Here is a 15,411-nt window from a genome sequence, read left to right on the forward strand (position 1 = left end):
CGGAAGCGATCGTCTGGGAATAATAAAAGCTCCACTGCTCTGCGCTCGTCTGTCATTAGCAATTATCAGCTCCTCGTTCTGCTCCAACGTCTTTCAGCCACACCCTGCTTCATACTACAGTAATGTTAATAAATCATTATTCATTTGCTCATCCATAAATATGATTTCTGCCTGAATCCCATCGGATTCTTTTCCACCGGCTGTAGACGTGAAGACAACACCTCCCATGATTCTGTGAAATCAAGGCATCATCAAGCTATGCTTTTGTTTGAATAAGTGGCCTCTAATGGTGACAATTACATATTGTGCCTTTAAGTGTCAATTTACAGCAGATCTGAAGACATCAGCATAATAAATGAGGTGAAAACAGGAACTATTGACATGAAATAAAGAGTGTTTTCAGCTGCTGATGATCCTCAGACTATCAACAGTCAATAAACAAGCCATTCAGGATCATCAGCAGACCATCTCACTTTATTCAGAGTGTTTGCTGTTAGAAACACATTATTTCAGTCAGGGTAAAAGCCTATAAAACTGATCATCAACCACTACAGCTAAATAACTACAGCAGCATAATAATATGTCCATATGAATCTAAATACAGTTGGATTTTATAACTACATTTTTTGTATTACAGTTTTGTATGTGCAGAAACCGACATCATAAAACCTTTACATTTACATTTAGTCATTTAGCAGAGGCTTTTATCCAAAGCAACTCACAAATGAGAATAGTTTTTTTTTTTTAAAGAGAACTTTTAGTGCTTAGTAACTACACAGTACTAAAATCAAACTAGAAAAAGCACAAAACACTTACAGTATGCAGATCCCCTTGTAGCTTGAATGATTCTCTCTAATAAATGCTAAATTACAATTGTTTAAATACTAAACTGCCCAGCAGGCACCGGACGTCAATATAACGTCAGATTGACGTTGGACCACTACGTCGGATAGACGTTGCATTTTGGTGGAAAATGAAAATCTGGTTGACGTCATAACCAAACGTCAGACTGACGTCAATCTCCAACGTTGGTAAGACGTTGCATTTTGGTGGAAAATTACAATTTGGTTAATGTCAGAAACCAACGTCTGACTGACGTCAATCTGCTACGTCCAACATATGTTGCATTTTGGTTGAAAATTTAAATTGGGTTGATGTCAGAACCCAACGTCAGACTAACATCAATCTCCTACATCTGAGACATTGCGCTTTGATGGAAAATAAAATCAAAATCGGTATCTGTCAAAAACCAACAACAAATTGTCAAGCTGTCAAATTCCAACTTTAAAGAAAGATATGGTTAGTATGGATTTTGTTGGCATGACATTAAACCTTCAATTTTGTTGTAAAATAAAAATCAACATTCAGAGAGAAAAAACAAAACAAAAAAAAAAAAAACATACCAAGAAACTCTAATAAGATCAGAGAGAGATCAAGATCCAATGTGAGACTACACCAAATTATTAAATTTTAAGACATTAGCAAAAAGAATAGTTTAACTTAATTTGAAAATGGAATTTACAAATGTTTGGTTGTTTTATCAGAAAAATGACAAAGAGATGAACTGGATTACAACAAATATGATTTATTTATTTGTTTTATTACCATTATTGGAACAGAACATTTTCAAAATAATTTAATTTTAACACCAACCTTATTGAACTGAATATTTTTCAAAACATATTAACATCAGTTTTATTCACAGCTTTTTTTCCTGCCACCTCCACCCACCCTGTCTGGGGCATATTTTAAACAAATCGCAAAACAATACAAAATGAAGTCTTCAAGCAGCAGTGAGCACAATTAAGTTGTCTCCTCTCTTCTTAAAAAGAGAAAAAGAAACAGGAAGTATTGGGTCCATTCAATCCCGAGATTGCATAGAGAGACAGGAGAATTCACCTCATCACCCGAGCATTTCAAAGATTACTTCAGGATGTCAGTGGCTCTGTACACTTAAATAGCTTTTGGCTCAGAATAATCAAAAAGGCACTCATGATAAGCACTGCATTCATGGATTTAATTTTTAAAATGCTTTAAATGATTTGCAAAGGGTGACTTCTGATTACAAATCAGAATATATAAATTATAATACTAATAAAAATACAAGCTCATATGAACACTTTCTGGAACCCATAATGTAAAACAGCCAGTTTGGTCATCTATCCCTTTGTTTGATCCCTCAGACAAAAAACAAAAAACAAAAAATACAAAAAAATTTGCCAGCCAAGTTAAGGTAAGCTCGTTTCAAGCAAATGGTAATTCTACCTGCTTATTAGGTGTTGTTCACATAATTTCGTAATGCAGAAAGCATGAATTTGACCCCTCATAGCCTACCATGCTCTGTATAAGGGGGTGATCCATGGCTTTGTGTCAGGTGGTTCTTCGACTCTCTGCCATGCACTGAAATAGTATAACACCGAGCCATTTTCATATTTTGTTCCAAATAATGATGCTTACAAACTCCAATGAGCAAACCAAAGGTGAACCTTTTTGATGTTTGAGGAATGAGAAAGCAGCCTTTGGAGGAAACACGCTATACAAATATTCATTTGATTCAAAGCACCTTACAGAATTAATGATACTAACTTCCCAGAGTTGATTATGTCCCAAAGTTGATTGAACATTAAAACAATATTTCAATAATAAAAAAAATAATAATAAAAAGACACTTTAAAATGTAGGAACTGCTGAGAGCATGAAGGTAAAATATTCTCACAACTAAGGGAAACTGTTTTTACAGGGGGGTGAACTTTACTCACAACACACAACAGCCTTTACATAACACCAGTCTCAAAGATTATAATGAGCTCTAATAGAACAATCCATAACATTTGCAATGGACAAGGTGCAGACACTGGTTATGGACTGCACTTAATGAATCGTTGGTGCCAGATGTGGGAATGAAGCTGGACCAGTGGTAGATCTGAGCATCTAGGCTGAACCATCTCCAAAGCTGTTTGGTGGAGAAAAGAAATAGGAGAAATGTTAGAGCATTTTATAAGGAAATGTACAAGTTAACTGTGGGTTAAAATACTTATTTCTCAAACAATATTGGGCAGTGAACACCATGTACAAGGCAGCAACATGCACACAATACTGTCAACAACCTCAGTACTAGATGCCACACAGCAGCTGTGCCAATGACTTCAGACTGATGATTCTCACAGTATATATATATATTTTTGCTAATTTACCAGCATTGCTGTGAAAGCTGAGTAACAAATAAAACTGAACAATGTTCTGACTACCACATACAATCATCAGCACAGATCAACCAGCCCAAAGCTGTCTGTAGAAGTTGCTGACAGATTTTGGCTTCCCCATTTAGCTCATAACTGAATAAAACATGTTATGCAATTATAAGGAAATGATTATTACAAAAGCTAGACTGATGCAGGTACAAGGGACTTAATTTCAGTGGGCCCCTACATTCTGCCCAATTATATCCTCCAAACAATGTGAAAACTGTAAAAAAAAAAAAAAAAAAAAAAAAAAAAAAAGTTAAAGAAAACAAATATAGTAAATGTATTTTTGTAAATAAAGGTTAAAATGTTACATTCTAAAACAAAAACTGTTTGCCCACCATTTTAAAACAAAATATATTTAAAATAAAAAAAACAAAAATGCAGATCAAATGTTAACTGGTAGGAGGAACACAAATTCACTCATCTGAATGTAGTAAATAAACAGCAATTGAAATACATGTAACAACTGTGGTAATTACATGTATACCCCCTTTACAGTTAGTGCTCTCATAAATGCATGTAGAATATTAAACCTACATTTAAAATAAGCATTTTACCTAAATATATATTTTAGTCAGAATTACTGTGCTCCTTTTCTCTTCATTTATTTCCAACATTTGATAAGGACACAACCAACAAATCATACACTGGAGAAACATCTCAAGTCCACACACATCTGCCGAAGCATCTGGCAGGGCAAACCACGATCAGCTATATGCTTGGTTATTTGAAGCCCTTTCTCTGTTCCTGTCTGTTTTGTGGTCTGTATGCGAGTCAAATCTACTCCACTTATAAAAGCTGCTGCTAGTTCAGACTTGACGGATGAAGTCACTCCTTGATTGGACTCTTGTCATTTGTGATAAGATTTTTGTTTGTATGGATGTTGCCATCTTTGATATTACTTTACTCACTATCACTATAATTACAGTTAATAGTCACAAATTGAACACAGGTTTGACTTTGGTTACATCATGCAGCATTCAAAACACTACTGTAATTTCCTGTGTGCAGAGGACGCTGAGACTCACATCTAAGTAAATGCTGTTGTTAAAGGGTCATGAAACCCCAAAACACTTTTTTTGAGATGTAAACAGATATGTATAGGCTGCACATCATTGAAAAACTAAAGGTACTCAATGTTATTCATAAGTGAAAAATAGTTATTTTTGCATTTTTCAGAGCGATTTCTGTCTTCCTGTTTGAAAAGCTGAGTCGAAGCAACGTCACAAAATCTGACGTCATCGTGTACTTTCGGCCCAAGTATGGGCATGGACGAACATGCTGATGTAGACCGTTTCGAGCGATTCTCTACATATATTCATGACATAAAGCTCATTTAATCCAATCACTGCGCTGTAGTATGCTTAAGATCATAATTGCGGTATTATGCATGAGGAAGTGTCACTTCTCTCGCCTCTGTCTCTTGTCATTCAGAGACATATCGTTTGTTTGTTTCCTCAGTGCTACAACCAGAGCTTGACATTAATACCAGCCAAATGCGGGTAGATTTCAGCTGTGGTGGGTAAGTTAGCCACTCCCCACTAGCCACTTTGGCGGGTTGAATATAATTTCAGCCTACAGCCAAATAAAAGATAGCCAAGCTCGTCGTATCACAAAATTACAATTCAGTCACAGTTCTTTATCGATTAACTTGTGGTTAGTGAAGGCGGGATAGGAAGAATCGCGCTGAATGATACAGAACAGAAGCGCTGTTAAATAAAAATGTTAAATAAATTTATACATGCTAAATAAACCTCTGAAAAAAGGTTGTTTTTTTTTAAATTACTATTTGTAATTTTGCTGCTTTGTTCTTTTTATATAGCCTAACAAAAATAACTACATTCCAGCTGATATATACGATGTATAGTCTTCATTTGGGTGGTCAATCTGCATTTGTAAGTATGAAAGGGTTTTAAATCTTGTAAATCAAGTAAAATGACTCAAAATCAAGTAATTTAAGCATGCCAGAGTCAACTTTAATCATATAAAATGTAATTTCCCAACAGCAAAATTGTGGCCAGTGAAAATGCTGAGTGGCTAGTAACTTTGGAAAACCATCAGCCACAGTGGCTGGTGAGCAAAAAAGTTAATGTCAAGCCCTGTGTTACAACACGCGTTTTCCTGCGACGTGACCAGAGCAGAGGTTTGTGTGCATGTGGATTGTTTTGCTGTGATCTACCAGCACAAATGGAAAATATTCACGTGAGATCGCATTACAGCGGAGAATTCTTTCTTTTTTAACGCCATACCAGCTTCAAAGGCTATATTCATGGCGAGAATAAAGTATAATTAAATCAAAGTAAGATTAAAAAAGATCGTTGTGTTTAATAACACTAGCCACGTGGCTCATAGCTCATACAGAATAAAGTATCCGTGTTTAAAGTTTTTATTTCACACATTCTCCTGCACCAAACATTAAACAGCACGGTGTAGTTATGCACACATATTTCATCAAGTCTTCAAATGAATTATATGTGCAAACTGGACACTGATACAGTGGTGTAGCCTATCTGAACGCGACGACACGATTATTCCAATAGACAAAAGACTGATTTTGAGACTGCAGTGCTCGTAAACGTAATCAAAGTAGCCTATTATTAGCCCTATTAAATATTCTTTCACATTTCTCCCTTGTGTTTGGGAGTTTTATTGTCATTTTCTCCGTGCTCATATATTAATATTCATTATTCTGTATGATGAGTGTGTTGTATGTCTGTGCTTCATTGGTTGTTCTCTTCCCTCTTCCCTCCCTCTACACTCCGACTTATCCAGAGCTTTACACGCCCATTTTTACAGAGTTTTTTGAGCTTTGAGGTGTGAATGACCAGGGTAAAACAGGGGGTTTCATGACCCTTTAATCCCAAACAGTGCCAGTGTGAACACAGACTACCTATGAGTCATAACAGTTTGTTCTTTTGATTTTCTTTACTTTTTTTTATAATAAATTGGGTTAAACTGGCTTCTGCTTTACAACTTACAAAAAAACAAAAACAAACAAACAAACAAAAACTTAATCCTGTCATTTGCATTTATATCACAATCACTATTGTGTACAATCCAAGTAAAGGGAAAACAGTAAAGACTGCAGGAGTCTTTAGGTGTGTATATGTTTTAAAGGCTCACAGTATAGCAGTTTTTAATTTCTAAACTATTTAACAACAGGAAGTCAGTCTATTTGATGAGTTTTTATATATATATATATATATATATATATATATATATATATATATATATATATATATATATATATATATATAAATATAAATAAGTGTGCAGTACATATTCTATCGAAACGCCACTCTCAGCAGCGCAGGTCACATCGGGATGTTAAGTGAGCTCTCAGATTCAATGCGTTTCGAGTATTTGGATTTTAACATGGCCTATTTTGCAAACAACATGACTCTTGTCGATCTCCTTAGTGGTTTCTTTATAGTTGAAGCCAAAACTTCAGCTCTACACACCGCGGCAGGAGTGGAATAATTCTATCGTCTTGTGAGCTGGGTTTGTTAATGCTAACTCTAGAGATGTATGCACTTTGACGCACCTCGCACTTCTCCGGCTCCACGTCAGTTTACGTTCTGAGATAACACTGACATCTAGCGGTTGGGTTTTATACAGTCTGTCGTTTTTGATCGCCTAGAATTTTAATAGATGGACAAACAAAAAATAAATAAATAAATCAAAATCTATAACAGTATATACATTTCCCCCCGTGGAATCAAAAATGGTATCGAATATCGGTACTTTTCAAGGTATCGTATTGAAGTTAGAAATTCCAGTATTGTGACAACACTACAGCCTATATATTTACTCCACGAACTAACTCTACAAACATGGAAAAGAGTGATAGATGGACCTCTCAACCTTACAATGAGGAGAAAATCCAGTGCGACTTTGAGCAGATCTGTGGATAAAACACACAACACTGTTTCAGCAAAAAAATACCTGAGAGTGGAGTTTGTGGGAGAAAATGGTGGCCTCCATACACAGCCCAGTTGCCAGAGTGTCTGGATGATGGAAACCAAACAGGACAGAATTCTGCGTGAGTCAGGTAAGCAGAATAAAATGCACTGTAAATAAACATTAATAAAACAAATGAATATAATTACAGCATGAAACATTACTTTTTTTTTTTTTTGAACGAAGTCTCTTATGCTCATTAAGGCTGCATTTATTTCATAATAAATACAGAAAAAAACAAAAATATTGTGAAATATTAATACAACTTAAAATTATGGTTTTCTATTTTAATATACGTTAAAATCTAATTTATTCCTGTGATCAAAGCTGAATTTTCAGCATCATTACTCCAGTCTTCAGTGTCACATGATCCTTCAGAAATCATTCTAATATGCTGATTTATCATCAATGTTGGAAACAGTTGTGCTGCTTAATATTATTTTATAACCTGTGATACTTTTTCAGGATTCTTTGATGATTAAAAAGTTAAAATATCAGCATTTATTTAAAAAAAGAAATCTTTTGTAACAATATACACTACCGTTCAAAAGTTTGGCGTCAGTAATTTTGTTTTGTTTTTTAAAGAAATGTATTCTTTTATTCAGCACGTATGTTAAATTGATAAAAAGTGATAGTAAAGATTTTTATTGTTAGAAAAGATTTATATTTTGAATAAATGCTGTTTTTAACCTTTTATTCATCAATGAATCCTGAAAAAAGTATCACAGCTTCCAAAAAAATATTAAGCAACACAACCGTTTCCAACATTGATAATAACTGAGTATCAAATCAGCATATTAGAATGATTTCTGAAGGATCATGTGACACTGAAGACTGGAGTAATGATGCTGAAAATTCAGCTTTGATCACAGGAATAAATTAGATTTTAACGTATATTAAAATAGAAAACCATAATTTTAAGTTGTATTAATATTTCACAATATTTTTGTTTTTTTCTGTATTTATTATGAAATAAATGCAGCCTTAATGAGCATAAGAGACTTCGTTCAAAAAAAAAAAAAAAAGAAAAAGTAATGTTTCCAAATTTAACCGGTAGGGTATAAAAAAATTTTTGGGGAAAAAAATAAAATTGTTTAATAAAATTTATGCTAGTAAAAAGAATAAAGCCATAATATAGATATTTTAAAATGTCTTTGACATAATGGTGATAAAACTAATATATTAGTTTTATATTATATATATTATATATACACCTAGCTCAAAAAATATAAATAAAAAAACTAAAAAATAAATAGTTAAACAGAATTAATGAATGAATGTCACATGACCGTATACTATATATATCCGATGACCGTTATAATTTGTATCAGATGACCGTTGTGATTTCCTCAGCCTACTGTACTCTCAACTTTTTTTGATTCATTTTCCCACATTAATAACCTGTAAATAGCTTCAACTGTATATATTACGTTCCTGTTCAGTCGTTACACGTTTTTTTACTTTGTTGTTTTTCTAGTTCATTATTAGTCGGCTTTAAGTTTGTAGTTTGTCTTCAGTTCGGCGAGTTGTTGGTAAGTATATGTATACAGTATCAGCCTTTTGATATCTTGAAGTTTAATTATATTCGAAATAAGTATTATTATACATGTATGTATACACAGACAATAAATAATCACCAACACAAACGTCGTAATTAAAACAAAATGCCTACAAGTTTTTATAGGCACGTTTTTTCCGTTCCTCACAACAGCTGTGACTGACAACATCTGCGGGGGCGGGGCGAGGGGAAGGGGCGGGAAAATCTAAAGCGTTGCTTTGCTCAATACTGATTGGTTAGACCATACGTGTCCAAACTCGGTCCTTGAAGGCCGCTGTCCTGCAGAGTTTAGCTCCAACTTGCCTCAACACAGCTACTTCAAGTGTGTTTAATTGTGGCTGGAGCTCAGCGCAGAGAAAAGTAACGTGTAAAAACAAAAAGTGCTGCTCTACTTAACACTTGTGCCGAATGCAAAAATCGCCATTTTATGCCATCAAACAGAGCACTTTAAGTATTTGGTATCCGAAACCATAGTGGACGTTGTCGAGTGTACTCACATTTTTCACAGACGGATTAAGTTACACAAGCACTAAACATATGATGGTCATTAGACCATGCAAGACCCACTATTTGTTAACATGCACAGCTAACAGGTCGTGTTAAAGGGTCATGAAACCCTAAACCAAAATTTCTGAGATTTTAACAGAGGTATGTGTGTTGAACACCATTGAAGACAATGTTAGCATCTGTTAGATTTAATAGTAGGGGGGAAATGGTTAAATTTTAGTTTTTATACGCTATTTTCGTCTTCCGGGTTTAAAATCTTCATCCTGTCACGATAGTGCTTTGATGACTCATCGGTGTTTCATAATTATTAACGAGACTGAGTTTTTTATCCAATGAGAAGACACTCTCTTAATTATTCATGACACCACGTGGATCTTTCCAATGACAAGGACGGTTAACGGCACTAAACAGCGAGAGAGACTGACTGACTGACGGTGCGTGTCCGTTGGCGCGGAGCGAGCGCGAGTGTTTTCGGTTCATTCCTATGGAAGTTGAGCCGCGCGTAAGTTAAATGTGACTGGTCGCTTGCTCTGCTCCAGTCGACACGCAGCCTGACTGACTGAGCGTGTTGCAGGTTCGGCACGTAGATCTATGCTATGTACGCAAGGTTTTTTTTTTAAGCTTTTTTTTTTTTTTCAATTATATGCATGTATAGTGTGTATAAACAACTATATATTTTATAATGACTGTAATTACACATGTACATTAATATGTTTTAAATAGAATTACGATTACTGTAGGATATATGTAGCAGGGCATTCAGTAACTCTTGAAAAGACAAAAATAAAGTGTCAGTGTATTTCATTAGATTTTAACTTTTCCAGTTTTTTTTTTTTTTTTTTAAAAATGTAGTATTTCCTCACATTTTACCACTGATTTTTAGTGACAGTCGATATGCATGGGCTACTGGCGATGAGAGTTTCTCTCCTCTCCTCTCCTCTCCTCTCCCCTCTTCTCACAGCCACCACGCCCATTTAAGTTGCATTTTTCAAAAAGATTGTGAGCTAGACTTGAGCTGAAAGAGGGGGGTTTCATGACCCTTTAAACATGATTAACGTTACCTTCGTGAGTGACGATGACACCCTGGGACAGACCAAGCGCAGGCCGTTTCCAGCTTGAATTCAGACGCGCTTTGGTGAATCACAGAAGGAGCCTGTACGAGGATGGCAGTGCAACACACAGTCAAGATCACGGGATTTAGTCAAGTTCACGAAACCAAGACATGCGTGCTTTGCTGGTACCATGACGCCGATCAAACTCCGTCCATCCGTCGACTTGGGATTTGAACTGGAGTTCTTGGAGCGCGCGCACTTGACAGTGTGACATCAGCAGCGAAGAGCCAATCGCATGCCCTGAAACAGAGAATCCGAATTCACTTCCCGCGAGACACTTGCTATTCAATACTCTCATTTGAAGAACAGATTGAATATGAAGTACAGAAATGCATCTAGACAGCAAGATAACTTTTATGATACAGCAAGATATTTAGTTTATATTGTTGAGTATAAATATGATCAAGACTCCATTTATTAAATCAAATGCAGTAAAACAGTAAAATGGCTCAATTTTATTACAAATTAAAAAAAAACTTTTCTTTTTGAACATATTTTAAAATGTAATTTATTCCTGTGATCAAAGCTGAATTTTAAGCATCATTATACGGTCTTCAGTGTCACATGATCCTTCAGAAATCGTTCTGATGTTTCTAACATTTCTTATCAAAGGATTATCACCACTGGAATCCATACCATTCTTAAATATTTAAATAAAATTACATTTTTTACAATTGTTTTTACTGTATTTTATCAGATAAACATAGCCTTTCTAAACATAAGAAACTTCTTATCCTCCTTACTAGTCCCAAACTTCAAAATTTTGTGTGCGTGTTATGTATGTGTCTGTGTAGACTTCAGATGCAAAAGCCTCCAAGTGCCATCTGAAATGTTCTTATAAAATGTGCATCTTTATCAGGCTTCTATGTTTAGGTTCAGTAATTTAACTTTAATGGCAGTTCTATTTAAAACAGGAGCCTGATAAAAATGCTCACTTTATAAGAATATTTTAGATGACACTTAGAGGCTTTTGCATCTGAAGTCATCATCCTTTGAGTTCAACTGATGATGCTTTATAGTACATCAATTGTGTTGATGCAAATATATTGGTAGGCCAGTAAACAAACAACAAAAAAGGGTTTGTTTGTGTTAAGGTCTTAATACTATGGCTTGCAATGAGCCGTCCTATTGGACGCTGAGGAGAAAGCCAAGGAGAAGGTGGATCAACAACTGCAGACAATAAATGCAACAACTTCAGGGAAGGAGTTGAGTTGCATGCACAGTGACTCACATAACCCCTGTCAATGTCAAATCGATGATGAAGACACATTTATGGACTGTCTCTCTCAGATTGACGAGACTGAAGCTGTCAATATGGCAAGTCTTCTTGATGACAGTGAATCTGACCCCGAGTCAGAGTCTGAAACCGATCCAACTTCCCTAGGAGAAGATTTGGCAACCTGGGCTACTGAAAACAAAATCTCACACGTGGCATTAAATTCATTACTAAACATACTACGTCAACATAGTTTAAATCTGCCAAAAGACTCAAGAACGTTGCTAGGAACGGTGCGTGGGAACCCTCAAATACAACGCAAAGCTGGTGGCCAGTATTACCATTTTGGAGTACTAAATTCAATCACAGAGGTGCTACATCAGAATGTCAAGATTCTGACCAACATTCACACATTGGAGCTTCAGGTCAACATCGATGGTCTGCCACTCTACAAGAGTTCGTCAACACAGTTCTGGCCCATTCTTGGAACACTGCAAAATATCAGACAAGAAGAACCAGTGACAATAGGTTTATTTTGTGGCACAGGTAAACCTACCTCACTGACCGAGTATCTTGAAGACTTCATCACGGAAGTAAATGAATTGGGTAATGGATTTGAGTTTGAAGGAGTGAGGTTAGCTTTACAACTTTCTTCGATGGTTTGCGACGCACCTGCTTGTGCATTCCTAAAAAACATCAAAGGTCACACAGGCTATCATGGATGTGAAAAATGCACACAGGATGGAGTGTACCTGGAAAACAGGATGACATTTCCAAGAAGCGACATGCCTCTAAGAACCAATGAGAGCTTCAGAAACAAGACCGATTCTGATCACCATCATGGCATGTCACCCCTTGAACAAACTTCCCTGGACATGGTCTCTGGCATCCCCCTCGATTACATGCACCTAGTGTGCCTCGGAATCATGAGAAGACTTCTCCACTTGTGGTTGAAGATGGGTCCTCTCACTTGTAGGCTGTCGGGATTTCAAATAAACACATTAACAGAAAGGTTAGTGAATGCTCAGAGAAGCGTGCCCATGGAGTTCGTAAGGAAACCAAGGGCACTGAGGGAAATTGACAGGTGGAAGGCAACAGAGTTCAGGCAGTTTTTACTGTATGCCGGACCTGTTATGTTGAAAGATCTCCTTACCACAGAGGTGTACAAAAACTTCTTGCTGCTTTTTGTGGGAATCTTCATCCTGTGCAACAACAGTCTGATGGAAGATTACTGTGATTATGCCAATGACATACTAGTTCTCTTCGTCAATCACTTCAGTCAACTGTATGGGCCACAATTCCTGTCCTATAATGCACACTGCCTTGTACATCTTGCAGATGATGCAAAAAAGCATGGCGTGCTAGACAACTTCAGTGCTTTCAAGTATGAGAATCACCTGAACAAACTCAAAAGACTTCTGAGGAAACCAACATGCCCTCTGAGTCAAATAATAAAAAGATTCTCAGAGATGCAAAGAAGCTGCAGAAAACCTCACAAAACCAGGCCACATCTGCTCAAAAAACAGCATGCAACTGGTCCTCTACCTGCATACTTTCATGAAGCGACACAGTATAAAGAGTTAAGGACAAGCCCTTACACTCTTAAACTTAAATATCTTAAACTTATATATATATATATATATATATAAAAAAAAGTGTACCTAATCAGTTGCAATTCCACTTTTACATACAGATTAATTCTTTATCAGCACTTTTTGTTCCATAGTTTATGCATTTGAATTACATAGTTGAATTTATCCAAGTTAATACACAATATGGGTTTAAGGCTGGCAGTTCTCTTATATATTAAAAAAAAAAAAAAAAAAAAAAATGTACCTAATAGTGGAGTTTGAGGGAGAAGGGACGACTGGACCAGTTGCCAAGTCCTGGTATGCTGACGGATACTCCTGGTGGCCACCATATAAAGACATTGACAGGCTGTTAAAGAGTGTTAAAATCATGGAGACACCACAGCCAGAGAAGGGGTGGACCCGGCATAAAACAAGAATCCTGCATGAGTCAGGTAAGAGTAAATTATACTGTAAATTAAACATGATTATCTATACTGTAAAATGTAAAATGGTCTCACATAAAGCTTTAATAAACAAAACTGAAACCTTACCTGTATTTCATTTTTCAGCATCTTTTCAAAATGTAGCCAACAACTGGAAGAAGGCCAGCTATACATCCGACATAAATTCAGAACCCGAAATTGCTGGAAAAAGGATTCCAAAGTAAGTCCTCACAAAAGACAAAGAAATGTTTTAACACATGTAAATGCCATATACTTTCATTTCAACCAACTTTACCATAGTTCAACTGAATATTTAAATAATTGAATAGCAGCTTCAGTATGATTGTTACAGGTTTTAAAGTGTTTCTGCCATCAAGTACTCACCCTCAAGTCGTTTCAAACCTGCAAGACTTTCGTTCATCCTCTGAACACAAATTATGTTGATGTCTACGCTCAGACATCAACGCAACTACCCCCCTCAAGGACCAGAAAGGTAGTAAAGACATTGTTAAAAATAGTCCATGTGACTATAGTGGTTCAACCACAATTTTATGAAGCGATGAGAACTCTTTTTCTGAGCAAGAAACAACAACAACAAAAATTGTTGAAAATAATTCAACAATTTCCTCTACCATGTCAGATTCCATCACGCATGCACAAGAGCACCACGATGTACAGGTATGTGCGTGGTGCTGAAGCAGGAGCCGGCGTTTTGACCAAGCGGCAACCTCCCCCTTTTTCTCGTGAAGCCAATACGGAAGTAACTTAAACTGCGATTCATCGACTGGCCGCTAGGGACAGGCTCCAAAAGACAGCAGAATCTCATAGAGTCCCATGTTAAATTGGCCAAGTTTACAGCAGAAAAAAAAACATGTTTACAAGTTGGTTCAAATTGTGGTTTTGGTCTATACTGCTATTTTTGCCCTTCATGACAACTCTGAGGGGGGTGAATTTTTTTATAACTTATCTGTTTAAATTATATTAAGCCTTAAAGTTCTGCATAATTAAGGGCGTGGTCACTTGAGTGACAGGTAGATTGCGCTGCTGTCTGTGAGCCGTCATGTTACCACAGCTGCCGCTGAATTTGGCATCTATATCTTAACAATTATAAAATATGGCTTGCTGCAAATATTCACTGATGTGTGTCGTAGATTGACAGGGGAAGAAACAGAACACACGTAAACCTTTAGAACGTTCTGATGATAAAACTTATCTTCATTAATATTTTAGATCGTATCTAAGATATATAGCTCCTTTGCTGCTAACATGGTCGCGTCGAGCTAGACGGGCGTGGTTTCAGCAACCAGTCATATCAGCTCAAACCACCTCCCCGCCTCTTTGCCCATTTTCAGTTATCCGGGAGTGACGTGCGGTGACGCGCAGCTAAGATGGCCGCAGTCCTCATTTACGCGTCAAAACTGCTGTTCAGAACTCTATGGGTGACGTCACGGACGCTACGTCCATATTTTTTTTACAGTCTATGGTTTTGACACAGAACCCGCTGCGTTTGTGCTGCGTTTACCAAAAAGAGGTGGTAGTGGCATTGCTGTCTACGGGGGGGGGTCAGAAAGTTACTGGATGTCATAAAAAATATTTTCAATTTGTGTTCTGAAGATGAACGAAGGTCTTACAGTAAATTATGAAAATTATTATTTTTGGGTGAACTATCCCTTTAAGGAGAAATAAAGCATAAAATGTTTTTAGTCCATTTATATGAGTATTTGCTACATTACACAAGGGGCAATTAATGTGTGCAGTTGTACTTTTTTCTTTGTGTTCCTAGAAAGAAACTTGTGCTC

The 15,411-nt window shown here is 36.4% G+C and overlaps 1 long non-coding RNA gene across 14 annotated transcripts; it reads right to left on the minus strand.

The window, feature by feature from the left end:
* Positions 1-1,569: 1,569 nt before the first annotated feature.
* LOC125260926 lies at positions 1,570-15,403 on the minus strand. 14 transcript variants are annotated; one of them, XR_007183168.1, is made up of 9 exons: positions 15,376-15,403; positions 13,721-13,813; positions 13,435-13,505; positions 12,752-12,800; positions 11,614-12,575; positions 10,512-10,622; positions 10,332-10,423; positions 7,191-7,315; positions 1,570-2,953 (listed from the first exon to the last, which is right to left on the minus strand). It is a non-coding gene; the product is annotated as an uncharacterized LOC125260926 (long non-coding RNA). The 14 variants fall into 14 exon arrangements; XR_007183161.1 differs by having other exon boundaries at positions 13,435-13,608; XR_007183165.1 differs by lacking the exon at positions 15,376-15,403 and having other exon boundaries at positions 11,614-12,284; positions 12,351-12,575; positions 13,435-13,608; positions 13,721-13,862.
* Positions 15,404-15,411: the final 8 nt, after the last annotated feature.

Source organism: Megalobrama amblycephala, unplaced genomic scaffold (genome assembly GCF_018812025.1).
Source record: "Megalobrama amblycephala isolate DHTTF-2021 unplaced genomic scaffold, ASM1881202v1 scaffold199, whole genome shotgun sequence".
NCBI classification, from domain to species: domain Eukaryota; kingdom Metazoa; phylum Chordata; class Actinopteri; order Cypriniformes; family Xenocyprididae; genus Megalobrama; species Megalobrama amblycephala.